The sequence below is a fragment of the Rhinopithecus bieti genome, unplaced genomic scaffold (genome assembly GCF_001698545.2).
Source record: "Rhinopithecus bieti isolate Rb0 unplaced genomic scaffold, ASM169854v2 scaffold_32083, whole genome shotgun sequence".
Classification (NCBI taxonomy): Eukaryota; Metazoa; Chordata; class Mammalia; order Primates; family Cercopithecidae; genus Rhinopithecus; species Rhinopithecus bieti.
The window spans coordinates 1676843-1682056 of record NW_016814096.1 but is presented as its reverse complement, the minus strand read 5'-3'; the positions used below and the strand labels follow the sequence as shown (position 1 = coordinate 1682056).

The following is a 5214-nucleotide window of genomic DNA, read 5'->3' as shown; positions in this document are numbered from 1 at the left end:
CAGGCCGGGCATTTCAAAAAGAAAAGATACTTGAGTCATTAACATTTTATAATTCAAAACGGTGCATTTCTAAGTGGCAGCGATGAATCAGAAATTTGGATGTGTTTCTTTTCCAGGGAGGAGAAATGGGTTGGGTAGGGAACTGGACAGGTTTGGACCTCGTTTCATTTCTAATTTCAAAATACTTATTAGCAAATTGGGCAACAATGAATTACACATCTATGCCACCACCCAGGCATAACCCGTTGGTTTGTTTCCTTCTGAGGAAGGTTTCAAATGTGTCTAGTGTTTAGCATTGAGGACAAAGAAATGCAAGTGGCAGGCCCAAGTATTTTGTGACATCCTAAGTTAATAAAGATTAGATTCTAAGTTACTTTTCTCTACACAACTCGTGTCTAATTGTGAGACCAATATCTTGAATGCACTTGTCAATTTGTAAGAAATCCCAAAAATGAGGCTAGGTGCGGTGCCTCACACCTGTAATCCCAGCACTTTGGGAAGCTGAGGTGGGCAGATCACCTGAGGTCAGGAGTTTGAGACCAGCCTGGCCAACATGGCGAAACCCTGTCCCTACTAAAAATATTAGCTGGGTACGGTGGCAGGCCTGTAGTCCCAGCTATTCAGGAGACTGAGGAGATTCAGGAGAATCGAGTCGCCTGAACCCAGGAAGCAAAAGTTACAGTGAGCCAAGATCAAGCCACTGCACTCCAGCCGGAGTGACAGCATGACAGTCTCCAGGAAAAAAAAAAAAATCCCCAAAATCACCAGTTTACATTATAAATATTTATGACTAGGTTTTGAACAGGAGACAATCTGTAAGATGCCTATCTACTAGAATGAGACTAGACCTAGAAAAGCTTTGTTATAACCAGCACAGCATTTCTGGTAGTTGGATGGTTACGGAAAAACATCCTGTAAGCATTTCTATCTTGTAAGTACCACATCCTATATCCCTCATGACCTATATACACTACGTAAGGTGCCTGTAATCCCAGTACTTTGGGAGGCTAAGGAGTTCAAGAGCCTAGGCAACATGGCTAGACCATCTCTACAAAAAAAAAAAACTTCAAAAACTACCCAGGTGTGGAGGTGTGCATCTGTAGTCCCAGCTACTTGGAAGGCTGAGGTGGGAAGATCACCTGAGCCTGGGGAGGTCAAGGCTGTAGTGAGTGTGCCACTGCACTCTCAGCATGGGTGAGAGCAAGACCCCGTCTCCAAAAAAAAAATCAGGGCCACATGTCACTAAATTCTAAGAGTACCAGTCAAGAGGCTCAATTGTCACCAGTTAGGTCCCCGCCTTGGCAAACTGCTGTAACATACCTGAAGCAGCAGCTGGTGGGAAGGTTATAGGAGACTGAAAGTGCTTTTCCAGTAACCGTGGTGGATTACCTGGAAGAGCAATTTGTACATCATCCTGTTCTTTCTGGACAGAAGTTACAGGATGCAATTTAGGCATCCCATAACAATCTGTTTAAGAAATTCATCTGGGTATTTCCATGCATATTTTCTCAATTCTCACAAGCATCACACGGAATAACCTGTCACCTAACTTTACAAAGCAAGGTTAAGAATGACTACTTGTGGCTTGGGACCCACAGCTTCTCCAAGTGTCTTAGAACCTACCAAGTCTGTGCCCCTCATCCCCAGCCTCAACTGTGCACTTGAGGCCACGTTCCCCTGTTCAAGGACCGAGTGTCCTTTACAAATCCCCTCCAAACGGGAGATTCCAAAGGGGTTTGAGCAAAAGAACGATCTCTGTGACCAACTAAGTTAGCCAAGAAGCTGAAGACTTAAAACTAAGGAAGGAAGATGCCAGATGGCAGTTTTTACATTTATTTAAACAGAAAACGTGCACACCAGCTGTCTACTCATTTTCTTCACTGCGCAGCCTGGCATTGGGGTTGGTGACTCTGATGGCCAGCTGGGCGGCTCTTTCCACGATGGCTTTGCGGTTCTTGGAGGAAACATTGTGAGCAATCTCGGCACAGTAAGATTTGTTGCACATCAGCAGCACTTCCAGCTCCTTGACGTTGTGGACCAGGAACTTCCGGAATCCACTGGGCAGCGTGTGCTTTGTTTTTTTGTTGCTCCCATAACCAATGTTGGGCATCAAGATCTGGCCCTTGAATCTTCTATGAACCCTGTTGTCAATGCCTCTGGGTTTCCGCCAGTTCCGCTTAATTTTGACATATCGGTCTGACTGGTGCTGGATAAACTTCTTGGTTCTTTTTTTGACGATCTTGGGCTTCATAAGGGGTCTGAGGGCGGCCATGATGCCGAGGAGGAGATGGCTGCCACCTCCATAGGCAGCGCCGAGGAAGAGAGCTATTTAATTCTTACAACATTTATGAGGTAGGCTGTATTAGTCTGTTTTCATGCTGCTGATAAAGACATACCCAAGACTGGGCAATTTACAAAAGAAAGGGGTTTAATGGACTCACAGTTCCACGTGGCTGGGGAGGTTTCACAATCATGGAGGAAGGTGAAAGGCAGGTCTCACATGGCAGCAGACAAGAGAAGAGAGCTTGTGCAGGGAAACTCCCCTTGATAAAACCATCAGATCTCATGAGACTTATTCACTATCACAAGAATAGCACGGGAAAGACCCACCCCCATGATTCAATTACTCCCACTGGGTCCCTCCCACAACACGTGGGAATTGTGGGAGCTACAATTCAAGATGAGATTTGGTGGGGACACAGCCAAACCATGTCACAGGTCTACAATTATCTCCCTTTCACACATGAAAGGTAGGCTCAGAAAGGGTAAACTGATCAAGGTCACAGAGCTGGGTTTCAAACTCAAGCAGTCTGGCTCCAGAGTCCAACAGGCAGGAGAAAGTAGTAGACTGCATGGCATAATTGCAGCTCTGTTCAGAAGGCTAGATCCATCTGACTGTTTTCACACTAAATTCTGGAGGCACTGACAAAGCTCTGAGTCTGTGAAACTCAGGAAAGAAGACCCCAGTACTTCTCCCAAGGAAAGAGAAGCCATTCTAGACATTCGTTGTGCAGATCAGAAGGAATGGGCTTGCTTTCTTTCTTTCTTTATTATTTTTATTTATTTTTATTATTGTTTTGAGACGAAGTCTTGCTCTGTCACCCAGGCTGGAGAGCAGTGGTGCAATCTCAGCTCACTGTAAGCTCTGCCTCCTGGGTTCACGCCATTCTCCTGCCTCAGCCTCCTGTGTAGCTGGGACTACAGGCACCTGCCACCGCACCCAGCTAATTTTTTGTATTTTTAGTAGAGACGGGGTTTCACCGTGTTAGCCAGGATGGTCTCGATCTCCTGACCTCATGATCCGCACGTCTCGGCCTCCCAAAGTGCTGGGATTACAGGCATGAGCCACCATGCCCGGCAGGAATGGGCTTTCAATGCTCTACTTGGGTTCAGGAGACACTAGACTGATGGTCAGTGGCATGGACCATTTTGGTGCTCTTTGTGCTCTTTACAGCTGTTCTTTTGATTAGTCTATGCCTATGGCATGCCAGTCATCAAATATTTGTCATGTCACCCTGGATAGAGAGAAGAATGCCTTGTTTGTAAGGAGTTAGAAGTTGAACAATCTTCTCAGAGGAGCCTGGGGATATTCTTGGAAAACAATAGCTCCCTGGCTTGGGCACATAAACAGGCTACGTGCTTGATGGTCCTTCAAAGTCCTGCATGGACCCCAGGATCTCATAAATACTCACATATAGTGTCGGATTGGCTGCTCTCATTTGGGAAAAAAAAAAAAACTCTTAATATCAGAAGTGTTCCTTAGTAGAAACATGTGTTTGCCAGTCCTGCTTCACCACTCCCTTCCTCAGTAACTCCCCACCTTGCTATTCCTCTCTTCCCACATACATTCTTGGTGAGACTTTCCATGGGGCACTTCTCCCTGAGGGCCAAGGGAAGGCTATGACTGGAACCCAGTGAGGCTGCTCAGATGTTTGCTTGGAATACGAATCTTGAATCAGAAGACACAAAGACAGGAAGCAGCACAGATACATCTCTAAACAGCACCTATGAGAAAGCAGCCCTGGTTGCTAATAGACGACCCAGCTATTTGGCTTTTTTCTTCAATTACACCCTATAGACTGGCATTATTTTTATTTTCTTTCTTTTTTTTTTTTTTTTTGAGGCAGAGTGCCTCGCTCTGTCGCCCAGACTGGAGTGCAGTGGCTGGATCTCAGCTCACTGCAAGCTCCGCCTCCCGGGTTCACGCCATTCTCCTGCCTCAGCCTCCCGAGTAGCTGGGACTACAGGCGCCTGCCTCATCGCCCGGCTAGTTTTGTATTTTAGTAGAGACGGGGTTTCACCGTGTTAGCCAGGATGGTCTCGATCTCCTGACCTCGTGATCCACGCGTCTCGGCCTCCCAAAGTGCTGGGATTACAGGCTTGAGCCATCGCGCCCGGCTATTTTTATTTTCTAAAGTTATCCAGAGTCCATTTCTGTTTTCTGCAATCCAGAACTCCCCAACTCATATGGGGTTCAATATCTAATGTCAGTGTTTTTTTCTTAGAAGCTTTTAATCCTAAAAGACAGATCTTTCCTTCCCGGCCCAGCCTCCCCCAACCCCAGGACCTAAGTCCTTTCTCTTTCATTTCCTTCCAGAGCTTCCTGAGCCAGGGCGGAAAAGGGCTCTTGTCAATGTGCTAAGCTTTACCTTGAGGGATGAGTGAAGACACCCTTTAAATTACCTATAAAACTCTTTGATTCACTCAGCAGAGGTTGCCGTGGGCAATTTGCTAAGCTTATTGATTATTTTCTGTTTAAATTAAAGTTTGATGTCCTGGAACAGGCTGTGCAGTGCATGGAGTTAATGGAAAAGGTTGAGATCCAGGGAGACACATTCGCTGGGGAAATGGAGGGTATTCAAGGGGAAAACAGGGAGTCTATGAAGAGGAGATTGTCAGCACCAAGTTGTAGTAAATATGATGGCAATAAAAAAGATAGAGAAAGGAATTCTTTTATGGAGAAGGGCAACTTCCCAGACATTTAAAGCCTCAGGGAGACAGAGGAAAAAAATGTATTCATTCTACAAATATTTGTTGAATGCCTATTATATGTCAGACACTGTGATGGGCACTGGGGAACAATAGTGAAGGCACCATCCTTGACTCTCAGCTCTAAATCAGTGGTTCTCAAAGTGTAGTCTCTGGTGCCACTGAATCCCCATTGCCTGGGATGGATGTTGGCCCCACCCCAGACCTACTGAATCAAACTCTGGA

At 45.9% G+C, this 5214-nt stretch overlaps 1 pseudogene across 1 annotated transcript; it reads right to left on the bottom strand.

Moving 5' to 3' along the window:
- Window positions 1–1798: 1798 nt before the first annotated feature.
- LOC108513838 (60S ribosomal protein L32 pseudogene) lies at window positions 1799–2323 on the bottom strand (annotated as a pseudogene). The gene has a single exon (XR_001881035.1). The product of XR_001881035.1 is annotated as a 60S ribosomal protein L32 pseudogene (transcript).
- Window positions 2324–5214: the final 2891 nt, after the last annotated feature.